This window comes from Euwallacea fornicatus, chromosome 21, assembly GCF_040115645.1.
Source record: "Euwallacea fornicatus isolate EFF26 chromosome 21, ASM4011564v1, whole genome shotgun sequence".
Classification (NCBI taxonomy): Eukaryota; Metazoa; Arthropoda; class Insecta; order Coleoptera; family Curculionidae; genus Euwallacea; species Euwallacea fornicatus.
Genome location: NC_089561.1, coordinates 1,183,691 through 1,207,933, shown reverse-complemented (window position 1 = coordinate 1,207,933; position 24,243 = coordinate 1,183,691). Strand labels below are relative to the sequence as shown.

Sequence of the window (24,243 nt, the reverse complement as noted above, 5' to 3'; positions counted from 1 at the left end):
AAAAGTTGAAGGGGGGGAGGAGTGGCACGTGTCTACGACTTTCATTTTCTGCACTCTAGTTTCAAATTTTTTACCCAGTTATAGGAAAAAAGCGCCGCATTGAACTGTGCACTTCTGAAAAATTTAGTTAAAATATGTGAAAAAACACTGAAGTTATTAATATTTTTTTAACAACTTCCACACTCTGCTTAGTGAGTATAAATTGCCAAAGAACATTAAATTATTTTGCACTCAAGAAATCTGTGGTTAGCGGATTGGCCTGCTAATTTGCAAAACTCTGTATACTTAAAGCTCTCGCACATCTTATCTCTTGCGTCAAATGAGAAGTGTTGTTATTTTTATGTTGGAAAAAAGGTCCCTAATTTGAAAATTGCAAGTCAAATCGAGTTCGTGGAGGAACGAGAAATTTCTTCAACATCACCTACTTTTTCTTTTGATGTTTACAAACTATAAAAATTTAGAGATCGGTGGCACTGGCAGTAAATAAATTATATACCTAATTAATGGAAAATTTTATTTAACCTCTGTTTTGGGTCTTTAAAATTATGCTATGTGAAATTCAAAATTGACTTCTATTCACGAAATACATATAAAAGAGAGAGTTTCTTGTCCCGATGGCGGAGGAATTCTGTGCCATATCGTACGTTCATGGGTGATTTTGACTACACGATCAGGCACCTTCTGACTGTTTACAAACACCTTTTTACGTTATGTAAATATGTAAGTAATCGGAAGTAAATAAGCAAATATATTTGTCGTCGCACTATTTAGAAAATGTTATCTATTATGGGCATCATCAATATGTAAGAATGCTTGTCCTATATGAGGAAAAAGTATTGTTCTCGTCCAAAACTCTCACTTCACGACCTGCTTTTGGCCTTACATAAGCTTAACGTAGAAATTCACATATAATAACAACGTCGCCATGGAGATATTTGATGGGGCGATAGTATTCTGCAAAACAATGCAAAATTGCTAATGGACTCGTGGTCAAAAAGGCATCATGTTCGATATATAGGGTTGCAGAGTTTCACGTTTTTTTTTTTACCCATTTAGAGTTTTTCTCACGTCCTGAGTTGAATTTTTGAAATTTTATAAACATTTTTTCGAACCAAAAAGCGAAATTTCCAGTCTTGTTGGAAAAGCTACCAATTCTTTGCAGAACTCAAGTGCGGTTCAGTATGTGGGTCGGGGAATTCAGCAATCAACGTGCAAACGCAACCATTGAGTAGGTCCAGAGAAATCTTAGTCACGACCCCTTGCATCCCCCGACCTGAATAATCTGGACTTTTTCCAATGGCAAGAGAAGGGTAATTGCCAAGTGGCATTTTCAACAGTATTTATTCGTATAAGAAATGTCTCCACGATGATGCGTTACACCCTGTATGCATTAAAAATAGGAAAGGAATGTACGTGGCAGTAACATGGGCAGATTTACGTAGTATCGAGCAGTAGCATTACACGCCCAAAAAACCTGTTACGCTGACATTTTTGTGCTGCTATAGTGTGAATAAAGAATTTGTTGTTTAATTGCCCAGAACAACTCTCGCAATAACTCATTCATAAAAAAATCCACCCATCCATAGCTTTTTAATTTTCTTAAACTTTGATTTTGAGGCAGCTTAGTTTCGCTACCAGTTGAACCCGTTCAAATCCTCGACTTCCCCAACATGCCAAAGGTTACGGAAGGCAAACAGATGGTTTTCACACTAAAACAAATAAGTTATCAAATCGGGGTATACATAAATTGCTTGCACACATCAACATAAGCCAAATAATAAAACCTCAGATGACTTTTACGGCTTTTTAATGATCATAAACAGCCACTCAGTCGGATTTACGATAGCGATTACCACACTTGTTGCAGTTCATAATATTGTTTTACGCGTGTGCCAAAAAGCAGGTACGAGTAGATATTCGATTTTTTTTTTTATTATAGAAGTTTAAACTTCACGAGCGATTAGCTTTTCAAGATTTATAGTGATTTATTGCATATACAGTTAACCAAATTCCCCATTTTGTGTGTATCTACAGCTGGCAACAGCTGACGCCTGAAAACCAATCACATTTGCTCTTAAATACGTTCAGTAATGGGCAATTTGTTATGCGAAAGCGTTTATGGCGATTTAATTGGTCTTGCGGTTTACTTCACGCCCAATAAGAAAGGGGCACACTTCGTAACTATAGTAATTCGACCTCAATTGTAATTCGCTCATTACGTATTCTATGGCAACGGGTTGTATCAATTTGTGCGATTACTATGTAGTTTATGGCCTCCCATAGAATTCTCCAATTTAAGTGCACCGGCATGTGGGCTGTTGCAAGGGCTCACTTCAGAGTTTACCTAATCGCCATAAAATGATCGCCATGAGTATTATTTGAATCCGCTATTCCCCCTTGCATTAGACTAATTAGTGATTTTTTCTTCCAGGTAACAAACCGCAATGCCAAAGCCTAATCTAGTCAATTCCCGTAAGTATATCCACGCAATTTCAAATTACCAAATTCACAGTTAAATTGTCTACGAATTCGTATCAATATCTAATAAAAAGCCGTTATGTGGACGTTGCCATCTCACTGGCCTTAGGTCAGAACAAGCGGGACCGAAGAAATGTGATGAAGATAAAGTGTTATTCGAAGTTTGTCTGAATAAACTGGTGGAAGGGATTATTCAGCAATGGACAGTGCAGTGCTCCTTTCATTAATTCGCCTTCGCTCAGCGAAATTTCGGGCTAATTCGTCTTAATGGTCATGACTCACACGAAACTACGTGATCAACAGACAGTACTTCTCCACGGTTGGCCCACAACCTCCAATGTAAAATAACCTAGAAGTAACAATTTAATATATTAATAACAAATAAGATTTCACTTTTACCAAATCCAGAAATACCAAAACACTCATGTTTATCTACGAAATATGCTGCTTGTTATGAAAATTGCAGAACCTAGAATTAACGCATAACTGGTATGCGTATTTATGAATTCTAGTTGTAGGAGTACAATTGATCAGATATAACGCCACGCTCATATAACTATGGTTCAACTATAACGTCGGAACGTTAATGTGCTTCCTTGGCCTCCGTGCTCTCCCGATCTTACCCCTATAGAACACGTATGGGGTATAAGAGGAAGAAGAGTGACTATACTGACGAACTCACGACGTGCTTTAGAAGAGTTACGAAACGCAATTCGAGTTACCTAGGATACCCTACGTTAAGGGCAAAGTAGTCTAGGGCTTGAGTAGTCCAAATGTACCTGAAACGTGTTATTTCGTGTTGGTATAACGCTCAAGTCAAAGAGGATAAGAATTTCTAACAGTTAAAACTTAATATGCGTGTTTAGTACGAATTTTTCGTCGGTGTCCGAGGGAACTGACCAGACCTGATTTCGCCCATTCAAGTTCGAAATTCTTAGTGTCTATACAAAAGGAGTTACAATGAATATGAAGTGAGAAATAAATAACCGAACGGCAATTTGTAAGCAAATTTGCTTGTCGGCACGGTTGCAATTGATTACCATGGATCGACAGAGAATGGAAAACCAATTAAGCGAAGAAGTTGTGCAATTTTTTTATGTAAGTTCACATTAACGCATGGAACGAATAGAAAAATAAGCGTTCTTAATCTCCATCCACGTTGATCTTCACCTCGATTGGGGTCGTCCTACTTTCCACATCCTTCCAACTTTTCTTTTACCGTTACAACCTGAAAAGATTTGATAACGGAAAAGGAATAGAAACATTCAGTATATTAAGTTCTCAATGACCTTTTATCCATTTTTAAGTTCGTTCAGGTGATCAACGTTGACTTGGTTTAAAAGCAGTTATGCCCGATCGTCATTGGTCTTTTCTCCTCACTTAGGAAGACTTTTTACAAGATGAGAACCAAACCGAACTGAGGCACTGCATGTTCTGAATTGATGTGGGCCTTTGAGCTCAATTTCAAGGAATGCTTCAACTGTAATCAATAGATGAGAAATGATAAGAGGATGCCAAAAATGACCCCTGACTTACCTTTAGATTTCCTATACCGATTCCAGGAATTGTTGACTGTTTTCCAAGGTGCGAACTATCGTGAAAAATCGCGGTTCCTCCATAATTGCTGCATATCCAAAGATCCAAATTTGCCACCGTCTAGAAGTCCTGGAATTGTTAAAATCAGGAAGGTCGCGACAGTCTTAGGAACTACATACAGTGGGAACTAAAAGTTCCTGTTAAAGTTACCAAAAGCCTGATATTTTGATCTTTTGCGCCGGTTCTTCAATGTCTTGCTAAACTGTCTATGAAGTACGTTATAGCCAAGGCTAATCTGCAGTCAAAGTGTCTGTATTAATTGCGGAGGGGTCATATAGCTGTCCTTACAGCTGTCCTTCGATTACAACCGGTTTTGCAATGCCAAGTTAGGGAGCGACCGCTGTCACTTAATAACTAACTGGCAAACCAAGTGTGTTTCAAACTAAAGTTAGAGTTAATCAACACTTGAAACAAGGACAGCTATGCGAAACACTTACGCAACTAAGGGACAGTTTTTCAATGTCCAGTTGAGAAGTGAAAGGTGTCAATTAAGAACTAACTGGCAAATGAAGTGTTTTTCAAGCTAAAGTTAAAGCTCAACTGCCAGTTGAAATGAGGATAACTATATGAAACATTTCCGCATTAAGAACTGATGTTTATCTTTGGCTGTAGACTGCTTCACATGCAGTTTTAGCAGGACAGTGAAGAGCAATTCCGAATACCGTGAATTGGTTGTGCTTGACAAACAGAAAAATTTTTAATTTGGAAATTTTCCCTGGATCGTGGAACCCTTAAGGGCCATAGGTTGGAAAAGAAATAGACCTAAAGGAGGCAGCGTAAAGATTGAGCTCTTCATTACTCATGCAGCCATTCGTGGTTGCTAGAAAGGGGTGGGTTGGTGAAAATAGAGGTATGGACAATGGATTGAAGTGGGGTGCATGGTTCGAACCTCAGCCACTATTCGACCATTGTTGGTGGAGAGGGGGTTAGGAAAATTGATTGAAATGGGGTGTAAGTTTTGAGCCTCCGCCACTGGCCTCACGGGGCTTCGTCTCGGGGCTAAGGTATCAAAAGGCGCTGTTATTATTATAATAATCACATGCGCGAGTGGCGGCCTGGCCGTAAATCATGGCCGCGGTCCGCCCGGTCACTCTCTGACTGATTTATCGATCTGAGTGCCGGCCGGACAGCCGCGGCCTTTTTGCTGTTTTTGCCCTTTGCCCATCGCCTCGTCCTTCGCCTTTCACATCCGCTTTAGGTTTGTCCTGATTTGTACCAAAAATGTTAACCAGAGATCCCGACTCGCAAAAAAGCGCCGACCTTAAGATAACCAGTTTTCCATCATCGACCATTCACATTCTCTTCATGAGGCTCTAATGGGAGTACTGTAAGACGAGACCTAAAGACCAAAAGGACAGTCGTCCCAGCTGTCTTTCTATTATAACGACACATCCCATAGTGGTACCGACCGATCTGGATATGAACGATCAGATATGGCGCATTCAAGGTGTTGTTAGAACACCGCAGAGTCCATTGTCCTGTCCGCCATATCGTGAATTTGTAGATGATATGGCACAGCATGAAAGAATGGCGAGAACAAGTCTGAATCGAAAGCGCTCGCAGGCGCAAATAAAAGATTGAAATCTCATTGCTTATTTTGAATAGAGCCTTCTTGTCTTTGCCTCTCTTCCCTCTGGGTGCTAGTTTAAATGCTAATTCTTCGAGAAGCAGTGAAGAGCCGCCAGGCATCGGAATTGAACTTGGAATGGAAAGGGATCGCTGGACAGTGTTAGCTGACCAAAAGCAAATATGAAACAAGCGTAATGTTCGCCGGATTTCAGCACTGCAAACAAGCGCTTTTAATTAATCGCGCCGACTAATTTGCGAGCGCAACATTCCCGTTAGGTCATAAATAAACCCCTCAGCAAAAAACGTGTAAAATATATAAAGCATTAAAACAAAAAGTAAACAGTCATAAATTCGTAGGGCAAATTACACTTCTACGTTTGCACATTTTAAAATTCTATTTCGCACACATATACACACACGAGGGTTTTGTTTGCCCTACATGCAATTTCCTCCTGCGCCGACACTGATGTGTATTAAAAAGGCATCGAAATAAGATCTTGCCCATGGTTGCATTGAATAGTGGTTCACATTAGCGTTCGCACAACTGTCAGGAAAAGTGTCGGGAGATACGGGCCGTGACAGCCTTTTTGCCTTTCTAGGAGATATTGTGGTGTAAAAGTTAAGTGGCGATCATGCAGCTGCTCCGCGATCGGCTTTAGTTGTTATTGAAGATAATGGTTCCGGACTTTTTTGCTCATCTAAATTATTGTGTATTCTAACTGTGAAATCGAATTTGAACCAGAGAAAAAGAGATCGCCGACGGCACTACGCGTCTTCAGGGATCTCGGAATTCTGCGCTTCTCCCTACTTGAGAGAATAGCCTCAAACCGTTGAGCTTCCTCGGAGCCCTCCTCCGATCATTCAGCGCAATCAACTGCATTCGTGAGATTGTTGCAAATAAGGTCTAGGGGGACACGAGCCAGTGCGTAAATGTACGCATTACGAAGTGCGCGTTTGTACTGTTTTCAAGCCGTATAAACTCGCACACGAATATTAACAATACCGCTACGTGTTTGTTAAACACTTGCATAATTTTAAACAATCATGGCGTTCCAGAACTGTCGTCGACAAATATGCCGCAATAATCCAATGTTTACAGACAATACACAAAACAGCTTTTATTTGTGGAACATGGCGGCAGTACCGCCCGTATGGGGGGGGGGGGGGGGGCGAGGTTGTTAATTATAATAAAATATTGGAATAAAAAATTTCGTCCAGGGCGGCAGACCTGCTAAGGCCGGCCCTGTGTTGAGGCTTACTTTCAAGAACGTGCTATGTTATTTTAAAGGAAATTTAATTGTCGCTCAACATATGTGCTAATATACAGAGCGTGCTATTGTCACAAAACGCACTTTAAGCGGGTTTAATATCCGACTGTAAGAGCATGAGTTTTGCACCACTTCGTACAAGAGAACCCATTTCTTCTTAATGGGACAAAAACGTGCAAACAGCAATGTTTATCTATTTTCTTGCGATTCACACGGTAAATTTCATTGAATTCGATGCGTTGTTACCTCCGGGCGAATGATTAATCGAGCAGACTTCTCTTTCTTTAAATTTCTCTAATTAAAGATCCACCAACAGAACTACTCAGTTTCACGTAAAATGCACCACCCAATAATAATAGTAGTTAAGTCTTGTAATTTTGACAAAATAATGCTTCATAATCATATCAAATCATATCAAATGATCACAGTTTCAGTGTTTTTTTTATCAACTCTCTAGATTTTTTTATTCAACTATTAATAAATAAAATAACATGTATATGGGAATATCAGCTTATTTTGTTGTTGAACTGTTAACAAGGCATCTTGGGATGCCCCCAAGGAGTTAGCGGCAAAATTTCTCCCACGTCGCGGGTTTTCATTGAGGGCGAATTATGATGTGGGTATGTATGGGTATGAAGTATATATGGGTATGAAAGAGGGCGGACTTTCTCTTCGTCGAATTTCCCGAAGAATTAATCGGTACCACACCACTATTACGAGAATACGGCCTTCGCGGTCTAAAGAAGGGATTCAGCGACATCCACCTGGATGTCCGACAGACCGCAACGAACGCTAAGGTAATGTAAGGACGCACACTGTGAACATTACTCGAAGGTACCTGGAACAAGCATAATTGGAAATGCTGCCTTGACCTGCACGGCCGCCAGACCTATGACCTATCGAACGTCTTCGGCCTATGATGAGTAGCCGTCTTCAGAATTTACTGAGGCCTCCAAACAATTTGGATGACCTGCAATGCCACCTTGAAGTACCATGGAATGTTAGTTTAAAATTGATTATTTGTTGCAAAGCATTCCACGAAGAGTACATGCGTGTTTGCTGTACGAGGCGAGGTCACTCATTATTTACTTTTTAATTAGTAAATATTGATGTTTTTTTGCTGGAACTCTGATTATTTGATACTCTGTTATGAAGCGTTATTTTGCAAAATTTACTAGACTTCGTTATTATCACTGGGTGACGCATTTCATATGAAAGCGAGTGCGTATATGGAAATCCGGACAACTTAAGTTCCAATGAAAATCCGTTTCCTGCTCAACTCTCTTTCCTTTCCTCTGGATGAGAGCGGTTCATCAAACGTGGTTGTTCTTAATATGCTCGTCGTCTTGTCACTGAGGAATACATTAAGTATGGAAATTCTAGATGTTTCTCGCCGTAATGCATAAGAACAGTCCACTCTACCTCTGCTGAACCCTTCGGCGGGATCTGAGGTTTCCGCATTTCAAGTATCTTAGAGCCGGAGTGCTTAGGGACGACCACACTAGGGCCTAATTGCGTGCGAGAAGCTTTATTAAAATTTCCAGCATTTGACACAATCGACTGCAGGCCACATAAGTTTCCATTCGCTGGATCCAATCAAACAACAAACCCGATTAATCTAACAAACTCTCCCCCTGTTCCTCCAGACACTCCATCTCCAACTTGGCTGGCAAAACAAGACCGAAAGTCGTTTTAGGCCTGAGTAATTTTCCTCCAAGATTAGTGTCCAGGTTTTCCAGAAATCCTACAGCAAGAAATTAAGTTGCCCCCATACATCACGTTTGTTTTTTCGGCATCCGATGGGCCAAGAGAGCACCAAGAGAGAAAGCGTCTAGATGTGGATAATTGACTGAGTTGTTTATGTGTAATCTATATTTGAGTAATTAGGCAAGCTCTCATTCAATCATCTGAATGCCTAATTGCCCGTTTATGATGTATCACAGACGTTAATTGTGGAACGTCATTAAGGCAATATTTATGTATATAACTGTATAATTATTAATATTGATGGCGTGACGAAAATATTCGACAATTTTAGCATCGTTGTGACTTCTTCGAAGTCTCCCCTATGAATTATTTCTAGGCTCAGAACCAGTCATTACTTACCATCCATCTGCCCCTGTTATTATTAGAGTCGACATCTAAATTCCTGAGGCCAATTGAAAATTGTCTAATTTCTAATGAAACATTATTATTTGGGGCCCCAGCCATTTTGGGAACCCAGTACAACCTACATTTTGAACAACTTAATAACACGGTGGCAGCTGATTTATGGGCCCGTTTATTTAGAAAACGACCTTTTGTGTTTGAGCCGGCGGAAGCTTAGATCGAATTTAAGGATTATTACGTATTCGGTTAATTTAGGCTGATTTCGGTCCGTTGGAAGCAAGTACCGCTAGGTTTGGGGTTCATGAGAAGCCTTTAATATATTCAAGCTATATTATTCAAATGTAGTTTCTCATCGACAGATCGTCCAAATGAGGCTGGTTATATGATAATTATTCACGTTCAAAGTTTTGACCCACATCAATGATGGTGAAACATCATTTATCACTGAAGCGCTGATGGGATAAAGAAGTGGAAGATGGTAGGACCGCCAGTCAGATGGCACTACGGACGGTACAGCGGTGGATTTGCCCCGGAGGAGGATCGATTTTCAATGATCCCATCGTTCATCAAACCAAATAGAACCAAGTTAATCAGCTACAAAGGGAAGACGCAGTGAAACGTGCAGTTAGAGCGCTCCCCCGCATGATGGAGCATCGAGTGAGGAGATCGTCGTAGAGCTGCGTTCCGACTGAACAACCCTAAATTCCGAAAGTCCTGAGAAATCTTCGTCAAAGCTCCGAGGTTGGAAGTATGGATGGTCAATGTTGCACCCCAAAAATTGGGATATAGCTTTGATAAGAGAGTGAAGAGTGGGGACGTAGATGGTTCAGCGATACTTCTACTTTCAAGGCTTTTTATGAAGGGCCATTCTGCCAACTCATAATTTTCTGCGACGATATGAGGAGCAGGAATTATCAGATTTTCAAATTGTCGCAGAGGCATGCCTGCGGCCTACGTAACCCTCCTGCTAGGGCTCTTAATATAACAATTTTACTTAGACCAGCTCGGTCTTCTTCCTGCTGAACATACCCACTACAGTGACAAGTACTGTCGAGGAAACTTTAGACAATGGACATAGGGTATTGGGAACGAGAATGTGTTGTGTGATAAGAATTTCGTTAAAAAAGCAACTCTGTTGGATGTTTCTCAGCGCAAATCGTCGTGGCACTGTGAAAACAAACCCGTAGAATGGGGCCAATAGAAATTTCCATTAGCACAGAATTCCTACCTCAACATTAGGCAAAAGTAGTAACAAGCGCCTTGACTTATAATTCATCGGTCTTACAGGCCTAACGAGCGACAACGTTTTCACAATGCGTGAATTCCGCAATATTACCATCCAATCACGCAATAAGAATTTCTAATACGTTGATCATCTTCAACATATTTTGCAGTAAAAATGAATTTTTTTTAACTCAAATTTGAATAGAGCAACTTGGGCGTAATCGATTCGGTAGTGGCGCGGCCCTTGTGGCAGGGCCCCGAACTGGCCCGCTCCGAACTGAGGAATCTCACCCACAGATGGCAGCAGTGGCTATATTTGAATTCGCGCACTTCCCTGCCCTGTTGTCAAAGTGCCGTATTTTTCTGTTCCCCGCGCCCGCGTCTGGATAATCTCAGCTCTCCAGGTCATACATCCATGATACCTGGTTGTTCCCGACAACGTTCCAGTAAAATTTATTCCCAAGTTCACGCTTTTTTTTGTTTTTTTTATTTGGAATTTTCTGTTTTCCTGGACAGTTTGGAAAGAGCCTCTATTTTGGCACCGCGGAGCTTTCCCATCTTCACGTCGTAAAACGTAATTTATATACTTGAGGGTTTTGCTTACATAGTCGTAAAAGTTTATTTTATGGCAGTTTAAACGGTTGTTAACGGGAGGCGCTTACTTTGCTATCATTTTCCTTATTGTTTTGGCCTGTTTACACCTCAATGTTGTTAATTTTACAGTCTCGAATTAAAAGCGATCATGTCCATTAATTTGTCCGTTTTCTTCCAGGTACACCAAGGATTTTCTCCGGATCTTAATGCGTTAAAAATCAGTTTTATTACACTAAATGGTAAGTACTACGGGAATTTCCACATCTTTTATTTTCGTCACATAAAAAAATTTTAGACAACAAAACAAAACTGCGACAATGCCGGTATGAAATATATTCAAACTCGCATTTCATTTCAGCAGGATGCGAAAAAACGCAAAAATGAATACAGAATCAGTGAGCCGGGCAAATATAACGGGCAGGGTTATAAATCAAAAAAATATGAGCTATGGAAAAACTTTGTGGAAAGTTTATATTTCTGTTTCGTTTGGTTCGTTTTTTCAATCGGCACGACCAGGCATTTAGATTGGCCTTTGAATGAGCTTGCTACTACCATCACCTTCTCTCTCGCCCATTCACCTAGAAGAAGAGGGAAACAGTGCCCTGAGAGAATGTGACTGTACTAATTAATGGCTCAATCAATGTACTGACGACATCATTATTTACCCTCTAAAGATGATTATTATTATTAATTAAATATCAACAGCAATAAAATGCAGTCCGCCTATAAATGGAGCTGATTCCTAGGCTTTAATTACCTATAAGTAAAAAGCCATCGCATTGGGGCACAAAAATGCATCACCTGAATAATCGAATATTATAATGAATTCTTTCGCATTGATATTTCAATGGGAGGCTTAATTTATCGGGGTTTATTTGTATGATTGTTAGAGTGGAGCCCATCAATAACCCATTGACAATAACCGTCATGCACAGCGCTAAAACAAATTACTATTAATGTCTGTCAATGATAAATGGCGTTTAATGAAATTTTTCTAAATCGACGTTCTCTCTATAAATTATAAACAGCCATGGGTTTTTTAGAAGTTAGACATTTTAATTTATTATCTGTCCTCAACGGGATTATGTGACTGCAATGTTTAATTTTTGGCGCTAATGGTAATGACTTATTGCATGGGAAGTTGGCCATATTTTGCCTCATAATCGCCCATAATCTAGACCGAAATTCAGATGGATCGTCAGCAGCGTTTCAGACATCGTATCTTTACTGAAATATGTGCCCGTATACAGTCAGTCACAATGAAACCGGCATTATTCGTATTAATTTTCCTTCACGCCCCGAAGTTAGACCGAAGTGTTTATTTAATCATGGAATGGATCTGATAAAACTACCATGATCAAAAAATATAGCGAACATTTCATTTGAACCTCGCGGGTCCTATAAAATCATGATTTTTTTCGTCTGTAGGCCGGTAGCACTCTCAGCGACATCTATGAAAAGTTTCACGTAAACATATTTAATTGCTGCAGGGCTACACGCGTTTTTTGTAAGCGTGCAAAAGTGAGTTTTTCGATTTTTACTAAACTTGATTTTTTTGAGCAAACAATTTGCACTAAAGTCTGTTTGCGTAACGAACATTCTGCCGCGAAAACGTTGAGGAGGTTACAGACGGCCTTTGGTGATACGGCTATGTCGCTATTGCTATGTTTACAAATGCTACAGAGACCTTAAAGAAGGCCGATGAGGAATTCGAGACGCACCGTCTACATCTATTGATGAAACCTGCGTCGAGGAAATCAAAGATTTGGTACTCCAAAATCGTCAATTGACAGTTAGAGACCTTGCTGGTGGTACGCGCATTTCATTGAGGTCAATCCTAACCGTTTTAAAAGAAGTTTTGGGCCTCAAATCTCGACTGATTCCAAAGACACTAAGTTTTTTGGACAAAAAAAAGTCGCGTTGAAATCTGTGAAAAAATTATTTCTGACTATCGCGACTTCATCAAACGCATTATTACGGTAGATGAGATTCAGATTTGTGCATACGACCCTGAAAGAACAGACCAATCGAGCGAATATCGTGGAAAAAGTTCGAAGAAGACCAAAAAACCGCGCCAAAATCGCTCGAAAATCGAGGTCATGTTGACAGTTTTCTTCGATTGTCGCAGCGTTGTGCGTTAAGAATTTCTTCCGCCAGGCGCAAATGTTAATGAGGAATATACGATTGGAGCGTTATGAATTGTTTACGTGAAGGTATTCGCTTCAAAAGGCCATAATTACGGGTTGAAAATTTTTGGTTTTTACCCAACGATAATGCACAGTGTCACACTGCGCAGAGCGTTTTGCCAAAAACTTGACCCACATCCCGCCACAACAACCGTCGCATTCGCCTGATTTAGCACCGTTGGACTTCTGGCTATTCAGCAAGTTCAAAAGACCACTCTGGGGACACCGTTTCGACTCGATTGAGGAGATAAAAGCCGAATCGAAAAAAGTATTAAAGGCCATCCCGGAAAAGAGTCCTCCGACTGTTTCGGGGATTGAAAGAAACGATGGTATAAGTGCATTGGGCCGGACGAGAGGTAGTTTGAAGGCGATGAAATTTATTTAAAAAAATAAATAAAGATTTTTTGTTTTCTAAATAAATTCACTTTATTTTTTTATCAGAGCAGTATAGATGATTTTCAAAAGTGTTATATGTTTTGTTAATTAAATTGCTTCGCAAAGTTTAAGGAAGTTCACGAATTCCGAGATTATTGTAAAAGTTGCCGATTACTGTTTACCAAATTTTCACATATAGGGGCTTAGATGTTTATTGTCCTTTAAGATCGTTCAGGTACATATGATCAAGGTAACGACGCAAAGCTGCAAAAACTAAACATTGATTAAGGACGAATTGTCCCAAAGTTATCGAAACACCCGTTCAAAGTCCAGATCTCCGTGTGCTTGAAACCTGTGGAGTCAGATAAAAGTAACAGTGAGAAAGTATCAAATTTCTAATGGAGAACAATTGGAAACTATTAAAGGAAGAATGGTTACGAGTATCATCGAAATATTGTGAGAAATTGGTAGAAGCCAGACCCAACAGCTTGAACGATGTTATCAAATATAGAGGACTTTCAACTAAAGATTGATCTAAAATTAAATGAGTTTTTTGTTTAGAGCGAAAATTTGGGGGGAGGGGGGCCATTTTGGCTGACTGCAGCTTCATAAAAAGGTAGCCTCTTGCATTAATGAAAACCGAAAAGTTTTTCTCGTGAGAAGACAAAATAGAAAGGAAAATGACAAAGAGTTGAGGGAAACGAACAGAAAAGAAACTTCCCGTCAAATGGGGATAGATCAGCAAAACTTCAGCGCTATGTGAAGGACATTGAACCTAAACGAAGCCCTTCAGCGGGGTTTTCACGGAAGAAATATACACTGAGAAAGAATCTAGCTTTCGAGTACGGCCCCAGAAGACGAAGCGAAACAGAGTCGGTCAATGTTGAAAAGTTGCGCCCCCTTCCAAATCCGAAGAAGTCCGGAGCAATATTCCGTGCAATGCTCTCCACCATATTGAGATCATGACACGTAACTAAGTGTTTTAATGGAGCCTCTAACTAAAACTAAACCGAATCTAAATTAACTGGAAGAATATAAAGGCCGCCCGAACATAAATTCCTGAAAATCAATTAGAAGTACGGGGGGATCGCGAGTTTGCCATATCGGATTGTAATCGGGCCGGGTAACGAAGATAAACCCAGAAAATCGGAAGGTATAAGTTTAATCGTAAATCAACCATCTCATCTTTGGGATGGAACAACAAGAAAATAGTTGGAGAGACCCGATTAAGCAGGGGTGGTGGCTGACCGACAGACCGACAACGGTAGCTGCAGAAAAGGCAGCGGCGTAGATGCAGACATTGTTCAAATGAAAAACTAGAAATAAAATCTGAAAGCAGGCAATAGTAACGGGAAGAGGAAGAAGTAGTGCCGTTTGTTTTGTTGATTAGACGAAAGCTTTCCGCACAGTTGAGAAGGAAGAACCCGCATCGGCCAAATAATTGATTATTTAATTTTTAAGGTGTTAAAGGAAGGGCTTCGCGATACATAGAGGTACATGCATACATCAATTAGCGTTATGTTATTTCCGGCCTCCGGAAAAGGTGTCCGAATAAACCTTCTGCTTGCCAAACTGGCCGTGCGCCACTGAGAATTTGCTTTAGTTGGCCCCAAATCCGGCTAGGGCACACACAGCCGACTGATTACGCACAAAGGGAGGAAATTCATCAGCCAAGGGCCGTTCGGTCGCCTCCCTTCCAACGTCTTACCACCCTAAGGGCTTCCATGTTGCAATCCAATCTATATTGATGACGTATATATACAGACAGCCGATCCCTTTTAAGTTTTTTGCGCTCTCTGTGGGAGTTCCGGGATTTTCATGGTGATCACTTTGAAAAATTGCATCCTTAGATTAATCGGCCTCATTTTCCCTCCCCCGGATAGAGCCGGGGGATTTTCCACTGCGATTTTTTCGCTTCTTGTTTTCACAATCGCCATTTCGTAATGTCACAACATTTGATTGTTGCAATTGCCCAGCGTGCGCTCCGGTTTCTTTAAACGGCGTTTGACCAATTTTGTTGAAGTGTCGAGGATTAAACATGCCGCACGGTTGTTCTCGGTTTTGTACCGCATCCAAGTTAAGTGCAAATCAAAGTGCCATTTTCCCCGGAAAAAACCCTTAGCAGTAAATTAATGCTGTTCCCATGTTATTGTCGGGAAACACAGGGAAAGTCCTCGCAATTTATGGCCGTTTTCTTTCGCCACTTTTCAGACAATCATAGTTTTCTTTCCCGGCTTAATCATTAGACCGCCCCCGGGGAAGTTTGTCTTGCCGCCTTCGACTTTCCCCGAAATGGAGCACTTATTTTTCTTATCCGCGTGTTTGGGGGAGAAAAACAACTGGAATCCAATAACTTCGCAATTTACTTTGAACGGTGTGGTTGATATATTTTGTTTACCTCTTGAGAAAAAAAACACCATCCCCAATTTAACCGTTCTGGTCAAATTCCATTCCCGTTAGGTTGGGCAACCTTTACGGCCTCATAAAGTTTTTAACAAGGGATCGTGAGCAGTCGCTTTCTTTGCCTGTTTTATATGTTTTAACTTTCACTTCTTTTCAGCTTTGAAAATCACTGTCAAGGCTTTGTGCTGAAACTTTCGACCACCGCTGAACCTGGGAGAATTAACGCTCCAATCTTTGAGATCTCTGTAACAACATGAACAAGGGATAAGATCTTGTTTGAATGCAATATTCAATTAAGCTGTCCGTATAAGAAGTTTATTATTAAAGTAGGAACGCCTATTGCTTGTAAAGGGGGATAGCTGCGAGATTTATGGAGGTAGATTCAATAATTCGGTATAGAATTTTGTAGAGTATGAACTAAGACGGTGTAGTGAGTTTTCTCCTGTTTTGGCGGTTCTCGACGATTGGAAATCGCGTACAAAGACGGAATTACTGGCGGTTCCAGCGTGTAACGTTCCCTCCTACAAGAAAAACAACAACTGTGAAAGGAAACAGACTGATGAGAAGGAGACAGCTGGGCCGACCGAAAATAATTACAGGATGGGGCGCTTTTTGAACCCACCTAAAACATGCATCGTGTGAACTCGAGGCTCGTCTTTCGCTATGTCTGTTTAGTGTACACGCCGTGGACGGCTTACAGATGTGTAAAAGGATTGTTCAATTTTTTTTTTTTTTATTGAAACAAGAACTAGGAAAGCAACTTCCATGAAAATCGCCACCCCGCCGCTTTCGTCGAGAGCTTCAAAGCTCGAAGATCGCCCTACGGAAGCCGGAGAATCTGACTAAAGTCGACAACGTTCCTGGAAAACTTTCGAAGGTGACACAAGTTCAAGACTTAATTTTTTTGCAAGTTTTTGAAAATGTCAAAAGCCAGGGCACGCCACTGGCCTTCGTACGAGTTTGACGCTGCGAACGTCTTCGTATAAAACCCGCTATTTACAAATTAATTTTCCTAAAATCAGCAGCGTTCCTGTACACCGATCTCATCTGCGATGATTGGACCAGGGGCACCCTGCTGCGGGGGCCCGAGGCGCCATACTTCCCCGAATATTTTCACTTACATTACTAACCACAATAATTATAAAAGTATAATTTATACGGAAAAAAAGATAAATTTGCACGAGACAGGAAGGCAACGAATGTGCAAAATACACCGAAAACCGTATTAGCTTTTAGTAGCAAGGGGAAGTATAAACACAAAAGTTTGCCTTGCAGCCATTACTCATATCCTCGACGCGGAGGGTGACATTTGGGGGTCTTTTCGTATATGCACACGGTGGCCTAATATGGGAAAATGGTGCCGGAGTGATGATGGATTAACAGTCCCGTAAAAGAAATATCTCAATTGGATCTTATAACAGTGGATGTGATAGAAATAACGAGGTCTCATTGCTTTAAATTGGTTAGGACAAGGTTTACGTCAGCTACTACACACAAGTACCGAACAGCGTTGGAAAAAAGTATGGAATTTTTTATCTGTTATAAATACTTAAGGTAACTTAAATGGGTGCTTAATTTAAACAAAATATGATATTTATTTTGTTATTAGGTAATCAATTGGCAAACAAATACTTTTCTAAATGGAAAACAGTTGTACATTTTTTAATGGCAAAAAACAAATTTCCGTGGAAAAAAGAATGGAATATTATTTGATATTCACAAAGAAATATTAAATACTTGCGGCAATTCAATATTTTGTGGCAAAGCCTTTGGCCTCTATAACGGCTCGACAGGCATGGAATCGACAAGCGTTTGTAAAGTATCCACGGGAATTTTCTTCCACTCTTCCTGGACAGTTTGAAGACGTTCTTTTTTGTTTTTTTATTGTTTTTAATCTAATTTGTCGACCCGGTATTTCCCATCAATGCTCAATAGGATTCAGATCGGGAGACTGGGAGGGCCGCTTAAGTACATTGTCACATTTTTCATCAAAAACCAGTCCTTTACAATTTTTGACGTGTGATTCCGATCGTTCTCCTGTTGAAAGATGCAACGAAGCGGCATTTCTTCTTCAGCAAATGGCAACATATTATTCTCTGAGACTTGCCGATATTGAGAACGATCAATTTTTCCTTCTGCCAGAACCAACAGTCCAGTCTCGCATCGAGAAAAACACCCTCAGACCATAATTGTATGCCATTACACTTAAATTATAGCAGCCTGTTGGGACCTGGATCGAATTGAAGGCACATAAATCGAAAAACAACAAAATTTTCCATACTTTTTTCCAAGCAGAAAAATACAATAAATCATGAAAATTAAACATTGATAGCAGCTGTATCAGGAATAGAATATATTTGACCCATATAAGCTAAGAAGTATTTTCAGCCGAGACTTAGAAATTGTAACGATTTCTAAAAAGAGTGAATAAGAATTTGAAAAATATTTCGAAATTTTTGCCATCACTGTAATTGTGATTTTTTTGGTAAAATTTTGCTTATGTCTTAAGTCAGCTTAAGTTTGCGGATGCTAAGTTGATTTGTGTTTGTTTTTCGAACCGTTCTTAGCGAACGCTTTTGCAGATTTTGTGAAAATGGAAAAAATTGGTCATCGATACACGATTTCATACTTTCATTTGGAAGGTCTTTGTCCCTCTAGCATTGAAGCGGAGTTGGATTTTACCCTGGGGAAATCTAGTCCTTCGTTAAAAAGTATAAAATTTTGGGTGGCAGGCGCGGTCATACCAGCTGCCAAGATGAACTTCGCAGTGATTGACCCAACGACACTCCAGATTTGACCACTTTGGATTTTTTAGTGGAAATCAACAAAACTATACTGGAAAATGGGGGCATTTCAAAAAGTACTGAACATCACACTTTGACCGAAATATTAGATATGAGAGAGCTGTGCGCAAGATGGGCGCCGCGATTACTCGCAATTGAGCGAAAATAGCGCCATGAGGATGTTCGAAGAGGGAGGTTGTCAAAGTTTCGCAGCAATGAAGCCGAGTTTTGCGTCGATTCATGACCATGGACGAAACGTGGGTCCATCATTTCGCTCCTGGGACCAAAGAGGAGTGGAAACAACGGACTCAAAGGGGAGAATCGGCTCCAAAAGTGGTAGGAAAAGCGATCGCATGTATCAAAAAGAAAGTTTTTTGTCAAGACAACGCCCCACTCCAACTTTCAGCCTCAAAAAAAAAAAATGAATCGACTTGATTTCGAACTTTTTCCTCGCCCTCCCTATTCGCCAGATTTAGCCCCTGGCGATTAGTTTCTATTTCCAAATTTGAAAAAATGGTTTGGTGACAAGAGATTCGCCAATAATGAAGACGTGGAGTACGAGGTTGATGCCTATTACGAAACATTCGAAACTTATTACTATAAACAAGATACGGAACATCACTGGGGAAAGCGCGTTAATCTCAAAGGAGACTGTGTTGAGAAACAATGTAATATTTTCAATTTTTTTTTCTTCGATAAGTGCCAAATTCGTTGATATTGAGGGTTTTCGGGCATGTCCCTCTCAACGCTGTGATTCTGTAGGCAAACAGATGCAGGACTAATTTTTTCCATTCAAATTCCATTTAACAAAAGATGAATTAATTGGAAAGTGGCGTGTCAAGCGAAACTCGCATTTAATTTACGGTATTAGGAAACGAAATTTTGGCATGGTTTTATCTAAATTTAAAATCTCCGTTTGCCGGCAGAAACCGTACCGTATAATTAGTTCTTGGTTGTAATTAAAAAGTTTGTTTCGAGGGTAGGTGTAGTCGAATGTGTTCTTGGTTGTTTTTGCAGAAGTTTGTTTAAGGCATTTAGAGTTTCACGCAGACTTCACAAATCCTCTAATACTATATGTATGTATACAGGGTTGATCAAAGGAGCCGCAAAGCTGGCAACGTGGCCAATTCGATTTTTCAGTGGGTCATGCCAGGGAACCCCCATGTAACCCCTACAGACCGATATTTGACCGTTCGTGTGCTTTTAATAAACGCTATGCATAATACAGTAGCGTACGTAATTCTTCCTAGGGATATTACAAATTGTTTATGAGTAATTAATTGCTGCCCCAATTCTAGTTCTCGTTTCAATCCCTCTCAGGTATGAGAATAGAATAATCCCCATCAACTTTGAATTTCAGATATTCTCAACGTTACCAATGGCTTTAACTAAGTTGCGTGAGGTTTTTTCGTCGTTTTTTTTAAACTAACTAATTTTCTGAGAGGAACACGACGACAACATCCTTCAATTTCTGCCTTTTCCGAGTTATTCGGATTTTGCTCAAAAGTCCTCAGGTTCTGTGGACGTTGCTCTGACGCCAGGGCAAGAAAAGTTCAGATTTTACATTATGTATGTACCATAGAAGCCAATTAAAAAGGGACTTGCGGAAAATTGTGAAAATCAACGGGATTTCAGTGTCCAAATTATGCCACCTCGAGCTTTCTGTGATTGCCGCTTTCAAGGCGCTCGAAATTCGAGGTTTCAGCAGTAGCTCCTTCAGATCTTATTTGGGTCGTCTTGATGCACTGGGCGACCACTTACCTGCAAAATTATCCTTATTACGTTTTACAAGTCCCCTAATTTTGGTAACGACCAAACTGACATATATTAATTGGCAGAATCCACACCGATATAAATAATTTAGAGGTTCAAAAGAGCGGCTGGTTAACACACTAATTTGAACACCTCCATCAACCGAGTTGGAATGGCCAAAAGCTCTCGTGTAGTCCGGCGACGCAGCCCCTCGCTAGGGCTTCTTAATCACCCCCGGGCAGCAAAGGGTCGTAATTTGGATCCCCAAGGGCCAAGCCCCACATACATGTGCTATTAACGTGTTAAAACTTGTTTCTTCTAAAGCGCAGCATTTGTCGACTTCCCACTTCAGTTGTCACGCCATATTGCCATGTTTAATTACTTTTGCTAAAGAGTGTGAGGTTTTGCAATAAATCAGCCAAGTCACATGTTATCGGAACGAATATAAATTATTGGGAAATAGCAAAACAATGGTGGAAAAGTTGGGCGCAAATGGAATTTCGCTGATCGGCGATTAGAGCGGGCATGAAATCAAGGCGGAAGTCCCGCGGGACGCATTTCAGCAAAGCGCGATATTCACTGGACAACATTGTTGCCATATTGCGAGGGTTTTAGCTGCGCTTTGCTCGATAATAAAAAAAGCTTTTCTTATATCACAAATAAGTTTTATTCCACCAGCTTCGAAAAGTTTTTCATCAAACTTATTTCATTTCGAGGGCACAACAGAAAACCCAGCTGTCTCTTTCTCATCAGTCGGATCCCTCCGGGACATCCACCGTTTGTCCCGTCTTTTCTCTCTCTCTCTCTCTCTCTTCCACCCCTCCTTGTTTGCCATAGAATTTCGTCTCCAGCGCCATATATAATACGTCATGCTTGGCCTGTCTATCCGTTTCCTTCGCCAACCAGCTACTAAATCAATACCGGGACGGAGAGCCCGAGTTTCTCATCCCCTTTCACCCCCGCAACATCCCCGTGATGCCATTATTGGCCTACAATCATAATACCATCTTCACTTCGCGATATTGAAAATTTCCACTTTTTTCCTTTCCTGACTAATTAAACGAAATTAACTGAGGCTAGTGAGCAAAAGTCGTTAAACTGGCTCGTCCCAGTGGTGACAGATACAGTGATGTATGCGAGGAGCATTACCAAATTCAGTTAATTCGAACCGAGTTAATTAAAGTTATATGATAATGAAATCATTAACGTAGAGCAAGTTCAGTGGCGTGATTTATTGCTACAATTAAATATTTTAATGTAATTCTAGAAAACAATGTTACTCGTAGCCCCTAGGGAAAAAATCTTCTTATCGGCTCTCGTTTAGAACTTCACACATTTCAATTAGTTGGCAATAAGTTTCGACGTATTTCTGAGATTAGATAAAAATAGCCTGAAATTAGGTCTCTATACTAACTATGTACATAAATTTGCACACGTGGCCGTGCTAAATGACCTGATGTATCCAAGCAAATCATCCATCCGATAAATCAATTGGGAAAGTGGACAATTACGTGAGCGTAAGTGAACACAAGTGAACTGTTGATTTTGGATTAACATGGTGATGACTTTGTTAAGTTAGGGATGATGTGCAAGGTCTAATGGCCTTTTGGGGCCAACAGTTAATGCTTAATTTTGCCGCAGGATAAAAGGCAGATTTATGGTGTTTTTAGAGTAATGCGAAAGCGTTGTAGTAAAAAGGTCTTTAGGCAACAGAGTCAACAACATTTTTGGTGAATCATCAATCTGCCACGCAATTTGAGCTTTTGAAATCCCGAAAAGCTTTACCCAAAAAAAATAGTATTTCCCAAAGATGCACTTTCCAGCCCCAAAAGTTAATTTACAACATCTTGTGCTTTGAGTTATACGAGATTTTCAACATTCAAGTTTCGGCTGTTTTGGATATTCAAAAGTGGCTCCAAAAAATGCCCCTTTAAATCATTTTAAACGTTCAGCAACTTCGCGGGCACTTCGGCTAACTTGGGGCTATAAAAAATTTCAATAATTCACTGAAGGGTGGGGGGGCATTGTTGAGGTTTCATACAAGAGGGGGCATCTAGGAACTTATTATTCACAGAGCTTAAAAAGATACAATAAATGTATTAAATTAAAGTGTGCGCCAGCGGAAGCTTCCGAGCTTTAGTTCATTAATTTACTTATTTTACTTTTTGTTCGCTTTTGCGGCTCTCTTGATGAAATAATATTGTCTGCAACTCTAAAATAAACTTTTCTCAAATGTTTAATGATTGTTATGTTTTGATGAAATGTGGTACGTGCCCGTTTCGAAAAATGCCGAATTCAGTGGCGCGCTTGTTTCATCAAAAAAAAAAAAATAAATCTAATCCTTTTCCGATTTTTGACATAGGGAACCGGTTGTAGTGGGCCTCGGTCGGGCGAGCCGGAAAGCAGTCTTCACGGCGTAAACGGAGCTTTTTGTTCTCTATCTTTTGCGCCCCGGTTCCTCCAGATGGAGCTGCAGATGCGAAAGTTACAGGGGGGTTTCCACCTCAAATGGGTCACTCTATATATACGCCATCACCAGTTGAGCTTTTTCTGTTTTTTCTTTATTGTTCCTCCAATTTGCCCTCAAAAACCATACAAAAAGGGAATCAACAGGAAGCTCGAAACTCATAAATTTCCTCCTCCAGGAAACTAAAAAAAATCACGCAGAAACTGCTTATAAGGATCGTAAATCATACAGATTGGCAGGCCTGATAATAAATATTTTTTTAAATAATAGATGATGTTTCAGAATTGGGAAAGTTAAAACGAAACCCGGGCTGAAAGGTTTACGATCGACGCTGACAGTTTTAGAATCTGCCGGTCTCGTTTGAGCGCCGTTTTATTTCACATTTACCGGAAAGTTGCTGTCGAAATGACATACGACCATCAAAGTTATAATATGGGTCTTCTACTAAAATATTTGCGTTTTTATTTTAGGTGAAATCCTATATAGTGTGTGCCCACTATTTTTAGTTCTCGTTAACGCACCTGCCGACCGTTAGATCCGACGCTTTGTTGTTAAACATAAATGTCAACCATATTTTTTAATTCTCCATAGGTGGAACTAACTAGAAGAACGGTAGAACATGACACAGAACCATCTTTACGACTTCCTATATAACCTAGTCGAATAATTTTAATTACCACTCGACTTTCTCGTTCTTTTAGGCTTCAGCAGACAATTATCACCTGCAGAATCTGCTTGTTTTCGTCTTTAATTAACAAGTCTTATTTACATCTGACACCATACAAATAAACTTTCATGGGAATAGCGCTATCCGTCAGATTTGGAGTGGTAAAAGCAGGCTTTACACCGGGTATTTCCTCTAACGGTCCGGGCAGGTCCGTTAACGTCAAAGCTATCAATAAAGGAAGTCTATCCGGATTTTTAAAAATAATATTAAAGGCGGGCAAACGTTTTCATGGTCTGGTAATTACCCAGGAAATTAGAAGGTAAACTACGGATACGACGTAATGAGTTGTGCACGCACTAGTAAGGTTTATAGGCCATAATATGTGATTGTTATTGTTAATTGGAAAATAAGCAGCTAAATGAGAGACACGAACGTGGAAGTGATGTGGATCCTGCATCGGACCTGAATACTCAGTTTAGCGCCTGAAAACTCGCGAAATCCAGGTTGGTGGATGCAGGGATGCTCATAGGTGGTTTACGTAGTTTTTGGCGATTTAGAGCGGTCACAGCCGGGGAGCGACTCGGATTTAGGCCCATCTGCGCCACTGCCGGCCATTTCAGTTTCTGGCGAAATCAAGGCGGAATCCCTCTTAAGTGTCCGGTGTCGAGTTCGCATCATAAAAAAAAAACTGAAACGCGGGGAGGAAACCTCCTCGGACAAACAGGCCCGTGTTCGCCGCTGTGGGTCACTTCGGTCGTTGGCGACCCAAAGT

The 24,243-nt window shown here is 40.4% G+C and overlaps 1 protein-coding gene across 9 annotated transcripts in view; it reads left to right on the top strand.

The window, feature by feature from the left end:
* Positions 1-24,243, top strand: part of Antp (Antennapedia) — a 123,497-nt gene that overhangs the window by 45,164 nt on the left and 54,090 nt on the right. For 5 of the 9 annotated variants that reach the window (XM_066294790.1, XM_066294789.1, XM_066294802.1 and 2 more), the window contains exons 2-3: positions 2,432-2,472; positions 11,017-11,077. The exons of 2 other annotated variants lie outside the window; for them this stretch is intronic. The gene's annotated coding sequence lies outside the window, so the exon portion shown is untranslated. The remainder of the gene's footprint in view (positions 1-2,431; positions 2,473-11,016; positions 11,078-24,243) is intronic. 2 more of the 9 variants (XM_066294798.1, XM_066294791.1) reach the window with 1 other exon arrangement.